This window comes from Salvelinus namaycush, chromosome 42 (genome assembly GCF_016432855.1).
Source record: "Salvelinus namaycush isolate Seneca chromosome 42, SaNama_1.0, whole genome shotgun sequence".
NCBI classification, from domain to species: Eukaryota; Metazoa; Chordata; class Actinopteri; order Salmoniformes; family Salmonidae; genus Salvelinus; species Salvelinus namaycush.
In genome coordinates this window covers 434,734-458,985 of record NC_052348.1, presented here as the reverse complement: position 1 = coordinate 458,985, position 24,252 = coordinate 434,734, and positions in this window count along the sequence as shown.

The window sequence follows — 24,252 nt, the reverse complement described above, 5'->3', positions numbered from 1 at the left end:
AAAAGCAAACACAGATTTACAGAAAGAGAGACAGAGTGAGAGCGAGAGATCCTCTGCATATTGATCAGATCAACCACAGAGCGTAGTTTAATTGTGCAAAAGATGTTGAAAAATGTGCAAATGACTGAGTAGATTGTTTGGTGTGTGCGTAAGTTCATTTGCGAGTGTGTATGTAAAAGAGATGCTTCAGAAACTCACTTGATGAGTAACCTGATGCGGTAAGACTTGTGTTGGCTTACCAAGATAATGTCTAGGCTTCAGTTTAGCGGGCTATCACAGTATTGTGGCAGCAGGAGACCCGGGTGTATGCGTGCCTGCATGCGTGCCGAACGCTGTTTCTGAGCTGACTTCTGTTCTTGCCCGGTCCTGTTGTGCTATTGTTGGTGCCCTGGTGTCTGACATGGATGCCCCACTGTGATGGCCGCAGTGGGGCCATAAAGTCACCTAACCCCCTCAGCCTCTTCTGTTCACACTCTCCACACCTCTCCCTCAGTCCCTCATTCCTCCCTATCCTGGGCTACACTAGAGAATGCTCTTTAATTGGATCTTTTTTTAAAGAAAAGAAACAAGACATGTTTTTCAAATCTAATATTATTGCTTGCATGAATTACTTGATGCTGAATAGAATTCCATGTAGTCATGGCTATATGTAATAGTGTGCGCCTCCCATACTCTGTTCTGGACTCTGTTCTGGACTTGGGGATTGTGTAGACACACACACACACATACACACACACACACACACACACACACACACACACACACACACACACACACACACACACACACACACACACACACACACACACACACACACACACACACACACACACACACACACACACACACACACACACACAGAGGTTATTGATTCAGTTACTGGTGATGAAGTCCTCAACCCAACTAGCCTGTCAAATTTCAGCTTTGTTTTTTACGCCTGATTAGTTTTGTCCAGATTGGTCTCCTGATTGTGACCTCTGGCGCGTGACCTTAAAAACCTACAGTCTTCCCTGACACTGGCCCTGAAACTGGCCCCGGCCCTCAGCCAAAGGAGCCAAAGGCAGAGGAGTGGCTGGGCCATTTCTCCAGACAAAAGGCAGGGCGGCAGGGGTGGCTGGGAGGACACACCAGCCCGGCCCCGGAGTCCTGCCAGCGGACAGGGAGCAAATTAGGACCAGTGGTTTTTGTCTGCCCTTTCTTTTGGCTCCCTTACAGGGTTGACTGGCATGTCAAGTTTGTCAGGTGCCCTCAAAATGTTTGACCACATCACACATCCTTTCAGGCTGCCTCAAAGCGTTTCATGTCTTAGTCCCTGATTCGTGTTGTCGCCTTGTGTATGTGCGTCGTTGGGCCACTGAAACATATATGTGGAAAATGTGCAGGTTTAAGGGCCTGGACACAAAGCAACCCCTGCTTTTATTAAGAGGCTCACTGCACTGCTACATTCTCCTGTCCTTTAAGGCATTCTTGAAGCGACCTTTTCAAGTGAGCAAAATCTCCCAGATCACAAAACAGAGCAATTGAGACTGAAATAATCTCTCTGTTAATTGAATTCCAGGAGAAGAGTTCCCAGTCTTTTCGAGGCAAGTCCTGCTGGAAATTTGGGGCGTACCAACGGAGAGCAGGAGGGGCTGAATGTGCAACTCGTGAATGAGGAGAGCAGGATTCTGGGACGGGGACGGGGTCAGAGTGTGGCACAGGTATATTGACATTTCCTCATATCTTATTATGTTTAGCATATTCAACAGTTAAAGGTGCAATACTATATGTAGAAATAGCGCCACCATTTTCTGGTTCCTAAAGTTCTATCATTTTCGCCTAATTTCAGTTTATGTGACAAAACAATATACAGGTAACTAGCAAAATAAAGGAAACACCAATATAAAACATCCTAATAGGGTGTTGGGCTACCACGAGCTGCCAGAACAGATTCAACACACCTTGGCATAGATTCTGGAACTCTATTGGAGGGACGCAACATCATTCTTCCACAAGAAAATCCATAATTTGGTGTTTTGTTGATGGTGGTGGGAAAACGCTGTCTCAGGCACCGCTCCAGAATCTCCCATAAGGGTTCAATTGCATTGAGATCTGGGCCTAGATTCACAAAACCTTCTTAAGAAGAAATTTCTTCTTAACTGCCATTTTTTCCTTAACTATAGACTTAAGAAGAAAGTTAAGCAAAGTTGCTATTCCTCAAAAAGGTTATTGGAAGTGTTCTTGCACTATTTCTTATGTTTCTCCTTTAGGAAAAAGTTATGAAGAAAGTAGATTCTTGAAAATAACGTTTTTATATTTGTTAAACCCTTGTCTTAAACTCAATGAGAGAAGTGAAAAATTATTCCGTAGCTATTTTTCTAGAAATGTAAAAGGTCCAACCTAGATTCGAGCCAATCTTTTAGGTAGTTGAACATGTTATTACTCCAACCTCGTGAAAGTGACAAACTGATACATTTTCGTCAAAAACAACTTCATATTGAAGGAGTGCCTTTGATTTTGATGACCTGGGCCCAGATTCACAAAACACTTCTTACGCAAAAACTTAAGAAGGTTGTTAAGAAAAATAAGAAGAAGTTCATAAGATAGTTCGTTAGCGCAATTCCTCAACAATATCTTAAGATTTAATGATTTTCTTCCGAGCTTCTCAAATATCTTCTTACAAATCTTCTTAAGATGTGTGTTGCTAAGCAACCATTTAGCTAACTATCTAGCTAGCAATGGCAATCATGTTAGCATATTTCTTACTGAGATTACTCTTCTAAAGCATGTTCTTGGGTTTAAATGACTTTCAGATGAATTAAACATTAAACTGTCCTGAATTAATCATTAAACTGCCCTGAGTTTAAGGTAAGTGTTAAGCTATCTTGGAATTAAGGACATTTCCAAGTACTTTATTTTCAAGAATTACATTTCTTCTTAACTTTATGCTTAAGGAGAAACATACGAAATAGCGCAAGAAAATGTCCAATAACCTTTTTGAGGAATAGCAACTTTGCTTCTAATAGCCTCTTAGGGCTAGGGGGCAGTATTCGGAAGTTCGGATGACTGACGTGCCCAAAGTAAACTGCCTGTTACTCAGGCCCAGACGCTAGGATATGCATTGGATAGAAAACACTCTGAAGTCTCTAAAACTGTTAAAATAATGTTTGTGAGTATAACAGAACTGATATGGCAGGCGAAAACCCGAGGAGAATCCATCTGGATTTGTTGTTGTTGTTGAGGTCATAGGGTAGTTCAATGCTAGTCTATGGGATATTCAAAGGCATTCCTCCCAGATTGCAGTTCCTATGGCTTCCACTAGATGTCAACAGTCTTTCGAAAGGGTTTCAGGCTTGTTTTTTGAAAAATGAGCAAGTATTTGTATTTTTGTAAGGTGTCCCTCGTTAGGAATCTAGTCAAGTGGCGCTCGTGAATGAGGGTGTGCACTTTGTTATTTATCTCCAGTATTGAACATACTACATTCTGTCTTAAATTTTATCGTTTATTTACATACTGTATTAGGGTACCTGAGGATTGATTAGAAATTTTGTTTGACTTGTTTGGATGAAGTTTACCGGTAACTTTTGGGATTGCTTTGTCTGCATGTTGAACGAGTGGAACGGGTGGATTACTGAATCAAACGCACCAACTAAACTGACTTTTTGGGGATATAAAGAAGGACTTTATCGAACAAAACAACCATTTGTTGTGTAGCTGGGACCCTTTGGATTGCAACCAGAGGAAGATCTTCAAAGGTAAGTGATTTATTTTATCGCTATTTCTGATTTTTGTGACGCCTCTGCTGGTTTGGAAAATGTTTGAAATGCTGGTGTATGCGGGGCGCTGTACTCAGATAATCACATGGTATGCTTTCGCTGTAAAGCCTTTTTGAAATCTGACAATGCGGTTGGATTAACAAGAAGTTAAGCTTTTAAACAATGTAAGACACTTGTATTTTCATGAATGTTTAATATTACGAATTTTGTATTTTGAATTTCGCGCTCTGCAATTTCACCGGATGTTGTCGTAGTGGAAAGCTAGCGGGACACCGAACCCAAAGAAGAAGGTTTTGTGAATCTGGTTTTGTGAATTTTGTGAGTCTGGGCCCTGGTGACTGAGATGGACATGGCATAGGGTTTACATCATTTTCATGCTCATCAAACCATTCAGTGACCACTCGTGCCTTGTGGATAGTGGCATTGTCATCCCATGGGGGCATAGCCATGGTAGCCAAAATAATGGCCTGCCTAGCATTTTTATACATGATCCTAAGCATTAAGGAGCTCCTTAAACTTGACCCCAAAAAACCATCTGGATCAGATGGTTTAGACCCTTTCTTCTTTAAGGTTGCTGCCCCTATAATCGCCAAGCCTATCTCTGACCTTTTAAACCTGTCTCTCCTCTCTGGGGAGGTTCCCATTGCTTGGAAGGCAGTCACGGTTTGTCCATTATTTAAAGGGGAAATCAAGCTGATCCTAACTGTTATAGGCCTATTTCTATTTTGCCCTGTTAATCAAAAGTGTTGGAAAAACTAGTATTCTCTCTGGTATGCAATCTGGTTTCCACTCAGGATATGGATGTGTCACTGCAACCTTAAAGGCCCTCAATGATGTCACTATTGCCTTTGATTCTAAGCAATGTTGTGCTGCTATTTGTATTGACTTGGACAAAGCTTTTGATATGGTAGACATTCTTTTGGCCGGCTAAGGAGTATTGGTGTCTCTGAGGGGTCTTTGGCCTGGTTTGCTAACTACCTCTCTCAAAGAGTGCAGTGTATAAAATCAGAACATCTGCTGTCTCAGCCACTGCCTGTCACCAAGGGTGTACCCCAAGGCTCAATCCTAGGCCCCCCGCACTTCTCAATTTACATCAACAACATAGCTCAGGCAGTAGGAAGCTCTCTCATCCATTTATATGCAGAAGATACAGTCTTATACTCAGCTGGCCCCTCCCAGGATTTTGTGTTAAACACTCTACAACAAAGCTTTCTTAGTGTCCAACAAGCTTTCTCTGCCCTTAACCTTGTTCTGAACACCTCCAAAACAAAGGTTGTGGTTTGGTAAGAAGAATTCCCATCTCCCCACAGGTGTGATTACTACCTCTGAGGGTTTAGAGCTTGAGGTAGTCACCTCATACAAGTACTTGGGAGTATGGCTAGACGGTACACTGTCCTTCTCTCAGCACATATCAAAGCTGCAGGTTAAAGTTACATCAAGACTTGGTTTCCTCTGTCGTAATCATTCCTCTTTCACCCCAGCTGCCAAACTAACCCTGATTCAGATGGACATCCTACCCATGCTAGATTACAGGCGTAATTTATAGATTGGCAGGTAAGGTTGTTCTCGAGCGGCTAGATGTTCTTTACCATTCGATTTGCCACCAATGCTCCTTATAGGAAACATCACTGCACTCTATACACTTCTGTTAACTGGTCATCTCTGTATACCCGTTGCAAGACCCACTGGTTGATGTTTATTTATAAAACCGTCTTAGGCCTCACCCCCCCCCCCCCCCCCCCCCCCCTATCTGAGATATCTACTGCAGTCCTCATCCTCCACATACAACACCCATTCTGCCAGTCAGATTCTGTTAAAGGTCCCCAAAGCACACACATCCCTGGGTCGCTTGTCTTTTCAGTTCGCTGCAGCTAGCGACTGGAACGAGCTGCAACAAACACTGAAATTTGACAGTTTTATCTCAATCTCTTCATTCAACGTCTCAATCATGGACACTCTTACTGACAGTTGATGTATTGTTGTCTCTACCTTCTTGCCATTTGTGCTGTTGTCTGTGGCCAAGAATGTTTGTACCCTGTTTTGTGCTGCTACCATGTTGTCCTGCTGCCATATTGTGTTGCTACCATGTTGTTGTCATGTTGTGTTGCTACCATGCTGTGTTTTCACGTGTTGCTGCCATGCTATGTTGTTGTCTTAGGTCTCTCTTTATGTAGTGTTGTGTTGTCTCTCTTGTCGTGATGTGTGTTTTGGCCTATATTTTTAATTAACAATTTATTTTCTTTAATCCCAGCCCCCGTCCCAGCAGGAGGCCTTTTGCCTTTTGGTAGGCCGTCATTGTAAATAAGAATTTGTTCTTAACTGACTTGCCTAGTTAAGTAAAGGTTAAATAAAATACAAATAAAAATACATATATATATATATATATATATATATATATATATATATATATATATATATACAGTTGAAGTCGTAAATACCTCTACCTCTGAGGTAGATACCCCTACCTCTGAGGAAGTACAGTTCCCGCTCAGCCCAGTCAAAACTGTTCGCTGCTCTGGCACCCCAATGGTGGAACAAACTCCCTCACGACGCCAGGTCAGCGGAGTCAATCACCACCTTCCGGAGACACCTGAAACCCCACCTCTTTAAGGAATACCTAGGATAGGATAAAGTAATCCTTCTAACCACCCCCCCCCCCTTAAAAGATTTAGATGCACTATTGTAAAGTGGTTGTTCCACTGGATATCATAAGGTGAATGCACCAATTTGTAAGTCGCTCTGGATAAGAGCGTCTGCTAAATGACTTAAATGTAAAATGTAAAATGTAAATTTACATACATTTCGGTTGGAGTCATTAAAACTCGTTTTTCATCCACTCCACAAATTTCTTGTTAACAAACTATAGTTTTGACAAGTCGGTTAGGACAACTACTTTGAGCATGACAAGTAATTCTTCCAACAATTGTTTACAGACAGATTATTTCACATATAATTCACTGTATCACAAATCCAGTGGGTCAGAAGATTACATACACTAAAGTAGACTGCGCCTTCTAACAGTTTGGAAAATTCCAGAAAATTATGTCATGGCTTTCGAAGCTTCTGATAGGCTAATTGACATAGTTTGAGTCAATTGGAGGTGTAATTGTGGATGTATTCCAAGGCCTACCTTCAAACTCAGTGCCTCTTTGCTTGACATTATGGGAAAATCAAAAGAAATCAGCCAAGACCTCAGAAAAAATGGTAGACCTCCACAAGTCTGGTTCATCCTTGGGAGCAATTTCCAAATGCCTGAAGGTACCACGTTCATCTGTACAAACAATAGTACGCAAGTATAAACACCGTCATACCGCTCAGGAAGGAGGCACATTCTGTCTCCTAGAGATGAACGTACTTTGGTGCGAAAAGTGCAAATCAATCCCAGAACAACAGCAAAGGACCTTGTGAAGATGCTGGAGGAAACAGGTACAAAAGTATCTATATCCACAGTAAAACGAGTCCTATATCGACATAACCTGAAAGGCCGCTCAGCAAGTATGAAGCCACTGCTCCAAAACCGCCAGAAAAAAAGCCAGGAAAAAAAAGCAGTTTGCAACTGCACATGGGGACAAAGATCGTACTTTTTTGAGAAATGTTCTCTGGTCTGATAGAACAAAAATAGAACTGTTTGGCCATAATGACCATCGTTATGTTTGGAGGAAAAGGGGGAGGCTTGCAAGCCGAAGAACACCATCCAAACCGTAAAGCACGGGGGTGGCAACATCATGTTGTGAGGGTGCTTTGCTGCAGGAGGGACTGGTGCACTTCACAAAATAAATGGCATCATGAGAAAGGAAAATTATGTGGATATATTGAAGCAGCATCTCAAGACATCAGTCAGGAAAATAAAGCTTGGTTGCAATTGGGTCTTCCAAATGGACATTGACCCCAAGCATACTTCCAAAGTTGTGGCAAAATGGCTTAAGGACAACAAAGTCAAGGTATTGGAGTGGCCATCACAAAGCCCTGACCTCAATCCTGTAGAAAATGTGTGGGCAGAACTGAAATAGCGTGTGCGAGCAAGGAGGCCTACAAACTTGACTCAGTTACACCAGCTCTATCAGGAGGACTTATTGTGGAAGCTTATGGAAGCTTGTGGAAGGCTAGCCAAAATGTTTGACCCAAGTTAAGCAATTTAAAGGCAATGCTACCAAATACTAATTGAGTGTATGTAAACTTCTGACCCACTGGGAATGCGATGAAAGAAAGAAATGCTGAAATTAATCATTCTCTACTATTATTCTGACATTTCACATTCTTAAATAAAGGTTAAATAAATCAAAATAAATACAAATTGTTGTGATTCATGGGTCTTTACCGTCATATTTAGGGCGTCATCCCTTTACCAGTGAATTGAAATGATGTGTTCATGTATATTCACATACAGTATATACTGTACGTTGATCATACTATCGACTGGTTGGTGACCACTGCTCTAAACTAAACTATACAAGTAACTGCCAAAATAATGGGAACACTTGTGTAAATGAGGGATACAAAGTACATAAATAAGGTTGAAGTCGGAAGTTTACATACACCTTAGCCAAATACATTTAAACTCAGTTTATCACAATTCCTGACATTTAATCCTAGTAAAAATTCCCTGTCTCAGGTCAGTCAGGATCACCACCTTATTTTAACTAGGCAAGTCAGTTAAAGAACAAATTCTTATTTCCAATGACGGCCTTCCCCAGCCAAACCTGGACGTCGCTGGGCCAATTGTGCGCCACCCTATGGGACTCTAAATCATGGCCGGATGTGATATAGCCTGGAATCAAACCAGGGACTGTAGTGACGCCTCTTGCATTGCCTTAGACCACTTCGCCACACACACAAAGTTCATTCCTAAAATGTGAAATGTTTCTCTTAATCGCTTATATTGTTTTGCTTCACTGTAAAACAAAGAAAAATGTAACTGTTTAAATGTCTAAGTTTGCTGGACTAAAACATGTTGAGATGACATGTAATACTATACTAACCAAGGCAGTTTGTTCACTATACGCTGAATTTTAAAAAGTTATGTTGTGTGAACTTACTGTAGGTATTGAAGTTTGACTTTGCAACTACAATAGCTGAATCAACCACACAATGTGTTTAGTTGCAGAACTAATTTAGACCCTCAACTTTGCTGCAACTGAAAATATTGTGTTTTGTTATCTAAAGTAGTAATTTGCCATTTTACAGACATGATTTTCATCTTTATTTCCACAGAAAATGTCATTCAAAATTTGTTTTAATTCATAATTTTTTACCTAAGCTCTTTTGATGGAAAAAAATAAGTCCAAATATGAATAATTGATTAGTGTTTAGACATAATGATATTATAGTCTATAACAAAAATGCTTTTAATCTGAACATTTTCACCCCTGAATTATATTATTCTTCAGGCAATGTCTTGGGAAATTACTCAAAATGCATTATATGCCCCCAGTTCCGGGGAGTATTTCTCAATAGTGTCACAGAGTTATGGAATGCATACTGCCTCTTTGTCTTACCACCGTGTCAAATCAACTGATTCATTTTTAGGACTTCTCAGATGTCACACAACCCTGTCTCTCCTCGTGACACTAGTGCCCCTTGTTGTGGCGCCACATGATAACCAAAGCCACCCTCGCGATACTCACACAGTCATAAGCACTGATCTGAAGGTCGCTTCGGAGACCTTTTGTCCACAAAAACAATGGCCATCAGAAGCAGCACTATCTCCTGGCAAATGATGCCTTAATTGTGGGAGTTAACAAGCCTGCTCTTTTTTTTCCATGAATAACAAAGCATTTACTGTGATTTTGTTTTTCTTGAGAGCACAGGCAGACCATTTTCTAAGGCGTATTGCACGCCTGTTTTGGTGTTCCCATGTCATGCTCTGTTCTGCATTGGGCTCCATGTCTCTCAGAATCCCACTACCAAAGAAGAGTGACAAAGACTACGAGACTGGGGACACTTTCTCAAAGTTTGGGGAACATTTAAAAAAAAAAATATTGTTCATTTATCTGAGTCTTCTTTTGACCCTTTCCCACTTGTTTTTTACTTTATATTGTTTCCCTCCTTATTCTGTCTATTCATTTTTTGGCTGGAATATCCCAGTGGCTGCCCTAAATAGAGGGGTGTTGAATAGAACATCTCCATGGATTTGCATAATCTCGTAGCATTGAGGTTCTCAGTGCGGGTGAGCATATTGTGGGTTGTGCCCTCACCGCACCCTTCCAGAGTCTTAGTACAACAACTTAGTCAGAATCCAGCAGGTCCGCAGCTAATATCCCACATCTAGCCAGTTAAAGCTTTCCCTTCTGAGATACTCCTGCTATCTGTAATATTTTCCACTCAACTCAGGTTTTTGGGGCTTTTTTATATATATGTTTTAGGCTTTGTCATTTGAAAACATGTCATATCTCACATATGTATATCCATCTACATGGGCTGTATAAAAATAGAATAACTGTCACGCCCTGGCCTTAGTATTCTTTGTTTCATTTATTATTTTAGTTAGGTCAGGGTGTGACATGGGGAAGGTATGTGTTTTTTTTGTATTGTCTAGGGTGATTGTATGGTTTAGGGGGTTAAGTAGAGTAGATGGGTTAGTGTTCAGTGTAGGTGTCTAGGAAAGTCTATGGTTGCCTGAATTGGTTCTCAATCAGAGACAGCTGGTTATTGTTGTCTCTGATTGGGAGCCATATTTAAGGCAGCCATAGGCTTTAGCTGTTGGTGGGTAATTGTCTATGTTGAACGTTTGTTGCTTGTCTGTGCACTTACGTTATTTAGCTTCACGGTCGTTTTGTTGTTTTGTTAGTTTGTGTATAGTGTTTGTTTTGTGTTTTCACCAATCTTCTCAATAAAAGAAGATGTATTTTCCACACGCTGCGCCTTGGTCCACTGTCTATCAAGAAGACGATCGTGACAGAATTACCCACCAATCTAGGACCAAGCGGCGTGTCAAGCGGCAACAGGACCCACCTACACAGGATTCATGGACATGGGAGGAGATACTGGATGGAAAGGGACCTTGGGCACAACCGGGAGAATATCGCCTCCCTCGTGAAGAGCTGGAGGCAGCTAAAGCCGAGAGGAGGCGATATGAGGAGGCAGCACGGAAGCAAGGCTGGAAGTCCGTGAGTACAACCCAAAAATTTCTTGGGGGGGGCCTTAAAGGGAGTGTGGCGAAGTCAGGTAGGAGACCTGCGCCTACTCCCTGTACTTACCGTGGAGAGCGAGAGTACGGGCAGACACTGTGTTACGCAGTAGAGCGCATGGTGTCTCCTGTACGCGTGCATAGCCCGGTTCGGTACATTCCAGCTCCACGTATCGGCCGGGCTAGATTGAGCGTTGAGCCGGATGTCATGAAGCCGGCCCAACGCATCTGGTCACCAGTGCGTCTCCTCGGGCCGGCTTACATGGCACCAGCCTTACGCATGGTGTCCCCGGTTCGCCTACATAGCCCGGTGCGGTTTATTCCACCTCCCCGCACTGGTCGGGCGACGGGGAGCATACAACCAGGTAAGGTTGGGCAGGCTCAGTGCTCAAGGGAGCCAGTACGCCTGCACGGTCCGGTATTTCCGGCGCCACCTCCCCGCCCCAACACAGTACCACCAGTGCCTCCTCCACGCACTAGCCCTATGATGCGTGTCTCCAGCCCTTTACCACCAGTGCCTAAACCACGCACCAAGCCTCCTGTGTGTCCCCAGAGTCCTGTGCGTCCTGTTGCTGCTCCCCGCACTAGCCCTGAGATGCGTGTCCCCAGTCCGGTACCACCAGTTCCGGCACCACGCACTAGGCCTAATGTGCGCCCCCAGGGTCCAGCATGACCTGTTCCTTCTCCCCGCAATAGCCTGAAGGTGCGTGTATTTAGCCCGGTACCTCCAGTTCCGGCACCACGCACCAGGCCTACAGTGCGTCTCAGCCGGCCAGAGTCTGCCGTCTGCCCAACGGCGCCTGAACTGCCCGTCTGCCCAACGGCGCCTGAACTGCCCGTCTGCCCAACGGCGCCTGAACTGCCCGTCTGCCCAACGGCGCCTGAACTGCCCGTCTGCCCAACGGCGCCTGAACTGCCCGTCTGCCCAACGGCGCCTGAACTGCCCGTCTGCCCAACGCTGTCTGAACTGTCCGTCTGCCAAGCGCCGTATGAACTGCCCGTCTGTACTGAGTCTTCAAAGCCGCACGTCTGTACTGAGCCTGCAAAGCCGCCCGTCTACCATGAGCCTTCAGAGCCGTCCGCCAGACAGGAGCCGCCAGAGCCTTCCGCCAGACAGGAGCCGCCAGAGCCTTCCGCCAGACAGGAGCCGCCAGAGCCTTCCGCCAGACAGGAGCCGCCAGAGCCTTCCGCCAGACAGGAGCCGCCAGAGCCTTCCGCCAGACAGGATCAGCCAGAGCCTTCCGCCAGACAGGATCAGCCAGAGCCTTCCGCCAGACAGGATCAGCCAGAGCCTTCCGCCAGACAGGATCAGCCAGAGCCTTCCGCCAGACAGGATCAGCCAGAGCCTTCCGCCAGCCATGAGCAGCCAGAGCCTTCCGCCAGCCATGAGCAGCCAGAGCCTTCCGCCAGCCATGAGCAGCCAGAGCCTTCCGCCAGCCATGAGCAGCCAGAGCCTTCCGCCAGCCATGAGCAGCCAGATCCGTCAGCCAGCCATGAGCAGCCAGATCCGTCAGCCAGCCATGAGCAGCCAGATCCGTCAGCCAGCCATGAGCAGCCAGATCCGTCAGCCAGCCATGAGCAGCCAGATCCGTCAGCCAGCCATGAGCAGCCAGATCCGTCAGCCAGCCATGAGCAGCCAGATCCGTCAGCCAGCCATGAGCAGCCAGATCCGTCAGTCAGCCATGAGCAGCCAGATCCGTCAGTCAGCCATGAGCAGCCAGATCCGTCAGCCAGCCATGAGCAGCCAGATCCGTCAGTCAGCCATGAGCAGCCAGATCCGTCAGCCAGCCATGAGCAGCCAGATCCGTCAGCCAGCCATGAGCTGCCGTCCCTCAGTCCGGAGCTGCCGTCCCTCAGTCCGGAGCTGCCGTCCCTCAGTCCGGAGCTGCAGTCCCTCAGTCCGGAGCTACCCCCCCTCAGTCCGGAGCTACCCCCCCTCAGTCCGGAGCTACCCCCCCTCAGTCCGGAGCTACCCATCCGTCCGGTGGCGCCCTCTGGGATGGTCTTCAATCCGGGACTTTCTACAAGGGCCGCCGCTCCAGAGGCGCCACCAAAGCGGGTATTGACAATGGTGGAGTGGGGGCCTCGTCCCGCGCCCGAGCCGCCGCCATGATGGGGGGCCACCCCGGACCCTCCCCTTCTGTTTCAGGTTCTGCGGCCGGAGTCCGCATCTTTGGGGGGGGGGGTACTGTCACGCCCTGGCCTTAGTATTCTTTGTTTCATTTATTATTTTAGTTAGGTCAGGGTGTGACATGGGGAAGGTATGTGTTTTTTTTGTATTGTCTAGGGTGGTTGTATGGTTTAGGGGGTTAAGTAGAGTAGATGGGTTAGTGTTCAGTGTAGGTGTCTAGGAAAGTCTATGGTTGCCTGAATTGGTTCTCAATCAGAGACAGCTGGTTATTGTTGTCTCTGATTGGGAGCCATATTTAAGGCAGCCATAGGCTTTAGCTGTTGGTGGGTAATTGTCTATGTTGAACGTTTGTTGCTTGTCTGTGCACTTACGTTATTTAGCTTCACGGTCGTTTGTCGTTTTGTTGTTTTGTTAGTTTGTGTATAGTGTTTGTTTTGTGTTCACCAATCTTCTCAATAAAAGAAGATGTATTTTCCACACGCTGCGCCTTGGTCCACTGTCTATCAAGAAGACGATCGTGACAATAACAAATAGTTAAATTATCTGGGTTAAATCTGTTTTTCTTCAAAGGGCTTCTTTACTCATCAATAACATATTCTCATGGAGCTGAGAGCCAGGCAGTATAACGGTGTAGACATGTTGTCGTTGTTTTTACATTTCTTACAGACCCATTCATGTCTGCTCTCTCACAGTGCTTCCCATTCTTTGGCCTCCGGTCGATGCCAACAAGGCCTAAGATAGCTGCTTGCTCTCTGATGGGAAACTGCTGCTTATGTGCTGGGTTGGCTGCCAAGTTTTGGCATTGTTATTGGTGAAGTGGGGAGTGGGGGGGGGGGGGGGGGGGTCAAGCAAAAAGGGGGCCCTTAAACCCTGTGAGATAGTAGTTATTCATCTATATGTAGTGGGAATTGTTCCCCTCTTCTTTCTCCATCCCTTTCTCACTCTGTTGTTCCTTCTCTCCCGCTCTATTTTCATCTTTTCGTCCTGCAGATTTGACATGCACCCTGAAGTGAGCCGGGGGGAGATCCGACATCTTTGGGTCACTTTGATTTCCAACCAGGACAGGGCGCTGGATTTCTTGCAGCTTGCGCGCCACTTTGGCTACTCTCCCAAGTCCAAGTCCAAGCGCAGCCCCCTGAAGAAAGGGGATGAGAATCTCCGGCAATGCTCCAGAAAGCTCCACTGTGTGTCTAACATACTTGCAGATGGCATGCGTGCCAAGGTAGGGGTAAGGGGGCATGGGTGGGAAGATAAGAGCGGGGGTAGAGGGGACTTACAAAACAAACAAGGGTAAGCCCCTATCGCCTTCAACACACACACACACAACACTGTGCTACCCGCATCTGTCTAATGTGAGCTCAGTTGGGAGCTTGTTTAAGGTTACTGCAAAGTGTGTGTGTGTGTGTGTGTGTGTGTGTGTGTGTGTGTGTGTGTGTGTGTGTGTGTGTGTGTGTGTGTGTGTGTGTGTGTGTGTGTGTGTGTGTGTGTGTGTTAGGGGGACTGATGGCTGTTGGGTGGGTGGGTATGAGAACAGGGGGCCATGGGAGTTCCCTAGAGGGACTTGCTGCTCACACTCACCCAGCAGAGAGGGCTTTGTCCTTCACGTGGGAGAACCAGAGGATCTCCACTCCTGTCTCCCTACCACCATGTCCCCACTCGTGAAATTGGAGGGGGAGGCCACTCAGCTTTGGTGCAACTCTCAGAGAACCTCCCAACTTCCCCATTTCGGATCAACATTCTTCCCTTCTACCTTCCCTGTGATCATGATAATAATAATCATCACACTTTAAACAAAGCACAACTTTTAAGGATTAACGAAGCCTTTATAACCCCTTTTTGAAAGGAGAGTGGAATTCCACTTACATTTTCCAGATTTGAAATGACAGAGGGGGATACAGACTGGACAAACAGGTTGAAGGGTTGGAGCTGGGTTTGAACCTCTATCTCTGGTGGGGAGAGTGGTATAGGCTACATACTGTATATGTGTCTTGAGCCAGGAGATTTACCACTAGGTCACCGGCTCTGCACACCATAACCCATTTATAACACTTACCGTATATAGATATTTCCAATATCTTCCGAAGCAAATATCATTCCCTATAGTCCCAGTTGGTTCTAGACCGCCCCCGTCTGTGGGGAAAACAACATGTGGTTACCTAGGTTACCCCATTGGCTCACAGCAAAAAAAATATATTGTTGTCTGCTTGTTTTACTCAATTACAAAACTACATTTAAGAAAAGTACAGCATGTCTAAAGATTACTTTTCAACATTGCCTGCTCCCAGGCGATCTCACAACTTAGAAAAACATAATATTATAGGGCTTCCCTCATGCCCCTTTTCATGAAGGTGCTAGCAGCCACGTGAGTGAGTGCTAACTAGCTACCAACGGGAACATTAAGCTACCCAAGACCAAAAACACAAACAAACGGACTATACAGATATAAGTAGTGAGTACAGTTACAAACGGACTATACTAAACAAGTTAAATGTCTTACCTGCGATTAAATCATTTTCAAACACATATAGACACCGGTTCCCCACATTTCCCACTCTCCCATGCTGAATATATGTTCTCTTTCAATTATTTGTTGGAGACTTTATTCTCGCTTCTCTTCCTCACGAAGAGCATTACTCTCTAGTTCTCCTCAGATCGACTCGATACCTGTTTTCCTGCTTACCTGCTCACAAGTGAACCGTTAAGGATTTCAATGCAGAGTGTAGGTCTTCAGACCCTGTCCAGAGTTTGAGTACTAACCTGAAGGTTTTTGTTTTGTGTAAAAAATTCAGTCTCAGTTGGTAGTTAGCTTACGGCTAGTTATCCCTCACTGCAAGGCTAACTTGGCTAGCTCGCTGAAAGGGAGGAAGGCACTCCCTCTTCTGCCTGCAACACAGACCCGGGCCCCATGGCAGCCCGTTGGTTCCTGCATCTCGCCCCAGCCTCACAGCTGGGAGGGGGCAACAAGCTGACCATTGGGGACTGAGATCCCTGGTGACGCAGCAGTCTGCCAAGACTCAGGCTAGGCCCCTGAACCAGGCCAAACCTGTAAGGAAGCAGTCTACAGTATATGCTACAGCTGCAGCAAGGATCCGCCATCCTAACTCTGCTAATGGAAGTAAGAAGGGTCGGACAACTTAGGGCGTAGCGCTAGCGGCTGAGAAGGATAAAGTGCAAGGCCAACGGTTCTCTGCCCTACCCTCTCACTTTGGGTTTAACTGGTGCCACTCCTTCCCATCTCAGAGTTCGCAGCAGTGAACGGCAGGCTGTGTTTAGACAGAACCCTATTCGCTGTGCAGCAGCTCACTTTAGTGACCGTGCTCACATGAGAAAATGGAGGAGACACACTTTTTGTTCCCCCCGACTGCCTCCCTCCTTCAGGCTCTCCCCCAGGGATCTTCTCGGGTTTTCAGCAAGGGACAGAAGTCTGCATTTCATCTCTCCTTCCAGTCTCACCAACACACGGAGCAGGACTGCAATCTGTCTTTCGCCATCCTCTGTGACCCTTTTCCCCTTGCCTATGGCCTTTTTCCCTCTGACTGCTATAGAGCGAACTATCACATTCAAGCCAGCTCAGGTATCCGCCACTACGGTTTTCCCACCAGAAAGTACCGCTACTCTGTACAACAAGGAAGGGGAACACTAACCATATTAGCTACACCGCTCTATGGGGAGGACAGGTTTCCAGGACTTACTCTGGATGTTTTTTTCCCTCTACATTGCAAAGACGACTTGGCTCTGTTATGGAGAACACTCTCCATTGAGCTAGAGATCAGTCAATATAGTAATTTGTTTCTTTACTTTGGATCTTAGGGGAAAGGCGGAGAGCTATCTGGTACTCTCGAGTCAAAAGTTTGGACCCACCTACTCATTCAAGGGTTTTCCTCTATTTTTACTATTTTCTACATTATAGAATAATTGTGTGCAAAGCTGTCATCAAGGCAAAGAGTGGCTACTTTGAAGAATCTCAAATCTCAAATAGATTTTGATTTGTTTAACACTTTTTTGGTTAATAATGTGATTTCATATGTGTTATTTCATAGTTTTCATGTCTTCACTATTATTCTACAATGTAGAAAATAGGTAAAATAAAGAAAAACCCTTGAATGAGTAGGTGTGTTCAAACTTGTGACTGGTACTGTATATATATATATATATATACAGTGGGGCAAAAAAGTATTTAGTCAGCCACCAATTGTGCAAGTTCTCCCACTTAAAAAGATGAGAGAGGCCTGTAATTTTCATCATAGGTACACTTCAACTATGACAGACAAAATGAGAAAAGAAAATCCAGAAAATCACATTGTAGGATTTTTAATGAATTTATTTGCAAATTATGGTGGAAAATAAGTATTTGGTCACCTACAAACAAGCAAGATTTCTGGCTCTCACAGACCTGTAACTTCTTCTTTAAGAGGCTCCTCTGTCCTCCACTCGTTACCTGTATTAATGGCACCTGTTTGAACTTGTTATCAGTATAAAAGACACCTGTCCACAACCTCAAACAGTCACACTCCAAACTCCACTATGGCCAAGACAAAAGAGCTGTCAAAGGACACCAGAAACAAAATTGTAGCCCTGCACCAGGCTGGGAAGACTGAATCTGCAATAGGTAAGCAGCTTGGTTTGAAGAAATCAACTGTGGGAGCAATTATTAGGAAATGGAAGACATACAAGACCACTGATAATCTCCCTCGATCTGGGGCTCCACGCAAGAACTCACCCCGTGGGGTCAAAATGATCACAAGAACGGTGAGCAAAAATCCCAGAACCACACGGGGGGACCTAGTGAATGACCTGCAGAGAGCTGGGACCAAAGTAACAAAGCTTACCATCAAAGCCTACCTACCACTACGCCGCCAGGGACTCAAATCCTGCAGTCCCAGACGTGTCCCCCTGCTTAAGCCAGTACATGTCCAGGCCCGTCTGAAGTTTGCTAGAGAGCATTTGGATGATCCAGAAGAAGATTGGGAGAATGTCATATGGTCAGATGAAACCAAAATAGAACTTTTTGGTAAAAACTCAACTCGTCGTGTTTGGAGGACAAAGAATACTGAGTTGCATCCAAAGAACACCATACCTACTGTGAAGCATGGGGGTGGAAACATCATGCTTTGGGGCTGTTTTTCTGCAAAGGGACCAGGACGACTGATCCGTGTAAAGGAAAGAATGAATGGGGCCATGTATCGTGAGATTTTGAGTGAAAACCTCCTTCCATCAGCAAGGGCATTGAAGATGAAACGTGGCTGGGTCTTTCAGCATGACAATGATCCCAAACACACCGCCCGGGCAACGAAGGAGTGGCTTCGTAAGAAGCATTTCAAGGTCTTGGAGTGGCCTACATTTACATTTACATTTAAGTCATTTAGCAGACGCTCTTACCCAGAGCGACTTACAAATTGGAAAGTTCATACATATTCATCCTGGTCCCCCCGTGGGGAATGAACCCACAACCCTGGCGTTGCAAGCGCCATGCTCTACCAACTGAGCCACACGGGACCTAGCCAGTCTCCAGATCTCAACCCCATAGAAAATCTTTGGAGGGAGTTGAAAGTCCGTGTTGCCCAGCAACAGCCCCAAAACATCACTGCTCTAGAGGAGATCTGCATGGAGGAATGGGCCAAAATACCAGCAACAGTGTGTGAAAACCTTGTGAAGACTTACAGAAAACGTTTGACCTCTGTCATTGCCAACAAAGGGTATATAACAAAGTATTGAGATAAACTTTTGTTATTGACCAAATACTTTTTTTCCACCAGCTCGCATTGATGTGCCATCCTGGATGAGCTGCACTACCTGAGCCACTTGTGTGGGTTGTAGACTCCGTCTCATGCTACCACTAGAGTGAGAGCACCGCCAGCATTCAAAAGTGACCAAAACATCAGCCAGGAAGCATAGGAACTGAGAAGTGGTCTGTGGTCACCACCTGCAGAATCACTTCTTTATTGGGGGTGTCTTGCTAATTGCCTATAATTTCCACCTTTTGTCTATTCCATTTGCACAACAGCATGTGAAATTTATTGTCAATCAGTGTTGCTTCCTAAGTGGACAGTTTGATTTCACAGAAGTGTGATTGACTTGGAGTTACATTGTGTTGTTTAAGTGTTCCCTTTATTTTTTTGAGCAGTGTATATATATATTGCTTGACAACTTAGGTCATGGCGCTAGATGCTCTGTCCTGAGAAAGCTCGCTACCCACATCTATCCAGACTGACTTACTGCAGCCTGGTATAAGCGATGCCCCTATGAGAGCCCTGGGAGACCCCATCCCAAAAGACCTTGCCCGTGCCGTTTGGGGTGGAAGAGCTGACACACCCAGGAAAAATTGGGAGAAGACGTATGCTTTCCCTCTTCGAGCCCCTCGATAAGCAGTAATTTTCCGGTCGGCAGTTTACAACACTGCTTACGACCAGTCCTGGCAGCTATCGACATGCAGGGCTTATACCAGTGTTGTGTTCGAGACCACCTAAAGCGAGACCGATTCAAGACCAAGACCGGAGTGAATCGAGTCTGAGTCAAGACCAAGACCATGACCGGGAGGGGGACGAGGGGTCAGAGACTGAGTCAAGACCGAGACCAGAAAAATGCGAGTCCAATTCAAGACCATGATTGTAAATTTGAAAAATCTCCACCATAAGAATTTAAAATGTCCAGAATTTCTGTGTTCATATTTCAGAAGAACATATCGATTATTTTGAAACTAAATCCACTAAACTGGATTATTTACTGAGTGACAGAAGTCAAACCGTTTCTCAAAATAAATCGCATTTCAAATGACTGACTTGCGTCATTAACATGTGCAAGTGGCGGCTCAGGGATTAATCACTACATACATAGAATGTGCATTTAAATTGGGGGACAAACTAACTGAGCCTTTCCTCAGATTTAAATTCACACCAGACTTCTATGCCAACTTGGCTGAGTTTAGACATGCAGCCCAATTCTGATGTTTTTTTCACTAATTGGTCTTCACATTCTCTCCACTATTATTCTGACATTTCACATTCTTAAAATAAAGTGGTGATCCTAACTGACCTAAAACAGGGATTTTTTACTCGGATTAAATGTCAGGAATTGTGAAAAGCTGAGTTTAAATGTTTTTGGCTAAGGTGTACTGTATGTAAACTTCCGACTTCAACTGTATATTGCCTGCATTTCAAATCACATTACCAGTTTCAATGAAGCGATTTCATACCAGGTCAAGCTGTTTGAGACTTATATTGTATGCATTTCACACATGATCTTGTGCCCCTAATTTTTATTTCTCGAGGAAAGTGAATGGATAGCTGTAGCTCTTATCAGAGATCAACTACAACAGGGTATGATTGCATTTCAGAAATACAAGTGCAGTGATCAGTGATCCGTGATCAAGGTGTCTGGAAAACATAAAGGAACAAACAAAAAATAATCACAGCACATCATCTTGTAACTATTGAAATTGCGTGACTTTATACTGAAATACATTTAAAGGGATAGTCCACTCAAGATTAACGTTTTTTCAGAGCACAAAGTAGTCTACAGTCAAGAGAAAGTCATGGGATTAAAGGATGTACTTACCCGTTAGTGTCCTCTTCAGATCATCTCTGAACTTCTTCTGCAATGTTGCATTCCCATTGTTGGTAACATCTAGATCAACCCAGCTGAGGCCAAACTGTGGCTCCAGCATGGCGGCAAGAAAGTACACGTCATGGCCAAAAGCTTGCTCTCCCTCACTCCTTGACCCTTTTCATTCTCACAAAGATTCCTGAGAATTGTAAATGACTATTTATAGGGTTACCTTTTACCCCCTTTTCTCCCCAATTGGTAGTTACAGTCTTGTCCCATCATTGAAACTCCCGTACGGACTTCGGAGAGGCGAAGGTCGAGAGCCATGCGTCCCCCGAAACACGACCCCACCAAGCCACACTGCTTCTTGACACACTGCTTGCTTTACCCGGAAGCCAGCCGCACCAATGTGTCGGAGAAAACACCGTACAGCTGGCTACCGAAGTCAGCATGCATGCGCCCAGCCACCACAAGGAGTTGCTAGAGCGCAATGAGACGAGGACATCCCAGCCGGTCAAACCCTCCCCTAACCCGGACGACGCTGGTCCAATTGTGCGCCTCCTCATGGGTCTCCCGGTCGCAGCCAGCTGCGACACAGCCCGGGATCAAACCTGGATCTGTAGTGACGCCTCTAGCACTGCGATGCAGTGCCTTAGACCGCTGCGCCACTCGGGAGGCCCCTGAGAATCTTTTTAGTAGAGACTGTCGAAGGGTCTTTGCTAATGGCCGGCACTGTCTTCTTGACTCTTCCATCTGGAGCAGGTGAATGTTCAGATCCAAGACAGTTGGAACCATCATACTGATGGTGATAGACTTATCTCCTTCTGTAAGCTCCATTGCCTCAGAGAATGGTGCAAGAACTGCACCCAATTCTTTCCGTTGGTTCCATTCGCGAGTGGTAAACACATTCTCGAAGTCCACGCTGCACATATCTGTGAGGGCCCTGTGGTCAAGAGCCTTGCGGGCCTGCAGCTGCTTGAACATCCTATTCCAGGAAGTGGTATTTGCTGCCGGGAACAGACTTTCCCATGCCAAATACAACCTCAAACCTGTGTTTAAATAGGCTGCTACTATGTAGCAGTGTACTGAACCTTGATGTCTTGGCGATGGCTAGTGAAATGGCCTTGACTTTTTTCATCCCATCATGTATCACTAGCTGTAGGGAGTGAGCAAAACAGGAGAGTCGCTGTCTGGATCTCAGGAGGTCGATGTTCTGATCGTCATCCCATGATACATCCTCCCACAGACGTTCATCGTGCAGGTCACCATCTTCACTGTCGTCACTTTCTTCACTGTGCTCCTCCTGCTGTGGCAGCTTCACTTTGAATGCACATTTCATATTTGCTGCTTTATCTGTGATAACATAAGCTACTTTATTTGTGATGCGATATTCATCGATGATTTCATAAAAAGTTATAGCTATGTTTTCTGCGCCATGCTGCCCTCTGAACCACCTGCAGTCTAGGAGGAAGGACTCCAGACTCCAGAAAGAGAGGAGGACCAAAGCGCAGCGTGGTAAGTGTTCATGATGAATATTTAATGGAACAAACTGAACACTGAAATACAAAACAATAAAGTGAACGAACGAAAACCGAAACAGTTTCATGTGGAACACACAGACACGGAAGACAACCACCCACAAAACACAATAGAAACAAGCTCCCTAAATATGGTTCCCAACCAGAGACAATGACTAACACCTGCCTCTGATTGAGAACCATATCAGGCCAAACGAAAAACACAACATAGAAAAACAAACATAGATAACCCACCCAACTCACGCCCTGACCACACTAAAACAAAGAAATAGGCATCAGTCATACAAAAGTTATACTTAAATCCAAACTGGTTCTCTAGTAAATTGGTACGAATGTCTCATCCTATGTTCAAGAAGGGCCTTTTCCCCTTTATTCAGATTACACCTGCTCACTTTCAGTTGTTTGAAAAGGAAATAATCTCCAAAATATCCTTATTTTTTAAACAAGCCTTAGAAAGTTGGTTGCAATTTCAGTTTAATCCACCTGAAAGGACGGAACAAATAGTACAACAAATATTGTGGTTAAATTCAAATATAGTAATTGATAAAAAAAACTGTATTTATCAAAGAAATGTTTCAAAAAGGTATAATTTTTGTGAATGATATCATAAATAGGACTGGTGGAGTTATGTCACACATGCAGCTAACACAGACATATGGAAATGTCTGCTCTACCCAAAATTACAACCAATTAATTGCAGCATTACCACAAAAATGGAAGAGGCAAGTAGAAGGGGAAAAAAGTAAGGAACTTGTATGTCGGCCCTATATTAAAGAACATAAATGGTTAAAGAAAAGTGTGATAAATAAAAACATATACCAATTTCATTTAAGGACCAAAAAACTGACAGCTGTGCCATATAAATTGCAAAATAGTTGGGAAGAGATTTTCAATGTACCCATTCCATGGCACATGGTTTATGAATTGATACGCAAAACAACGCCGGATTCAAAACTTCAAATTTTTCTATTTAAATTACTGTACAAAATTCTTGCAACTAATAGAATGTTATATATATGGGGGATACAATCTTCCCAGCTCTGCAGATTCTGCTGTGAGGAGGCAGAGTCATTAGATCATTTATTTCGGTATTGTCCATATGTAGCTCGTTTTTGGTCACAGGTCCAGGAATGGCTGAAGAATTGCAACATTTGCCTAGAACTAACGCTACAGATAGCAATACTGGGGGATTTGAAAAGCCATAGTCAATCAATCAATAATATAATAATTATTTTAGCAAAAAAAATTTTTTTAAATTTACAATCTGTAGAAGCTATGAGAATAGGAAGATTCAAATCTTTTGTGAAGCATCACAGCACAGTTGAAAAATATATGGCAAATAAAAATCCGAAATGGAGGATGTTGGAAGATAGATTGGAAGGGTTGAGTGGAGCTGAAGGGTGGGACTAATAACAAGATAAACAATGTAGGGCATACGGGATCTGTGAAATGTGTATAGGTGCGGAGCTTTTGTGAAATAGCACAGTTACAAGTGGAAATAAAACTGGATGGACAACAGAAATAGAGGAAGGACTAAGAACAAACAAGAGAGAACTATTATAAAGTAGACTGTCTGTAAAATGGGTATAAGATGTAAAAGCAGAAGTGTTTATCAGTTTACTCCAATTGGGGGATCGGTGGTAGGGTTGCGGGGAATAATAATAAAGGTATATTCTTTAAAAAAGTATGTATGTCTATATAGGTATGCGTATGTATATATGTGTATATGTATGCATGCGTGTATGGATATATATATTTACCCCCAAAAATATGGGGGATTGGAAATGATGCAGACAATTACATTGGAAGCAACATTCTTTCCGCAATATTAAGCTGATCCACCCCTAATTTTTATTTATTTTTTTATTACAAAAATAAAAAATAACAAAAAATGAAATAGAAATAACAAAAGAACTAGGGTCAGAACGTGACAGATCCTTTGTTTCTGTGTTCAATTTATTATTATTCACGGTGAGTGCTGTCGCTAAATCTTTTTCATCTGGCTGAACAGGGAGTCTTTTTTTCTCCACTAAACTTTGTGTTTAGAGCACGGACTTAAACCAATATTGGGGCTGTTGGGACCGAAGTATTCTTTCAAACGCCCTCCTCTTTTATCTTATTATCACTTTTCCATCTGCGTGGGCACTTTGTCTTCCCCTT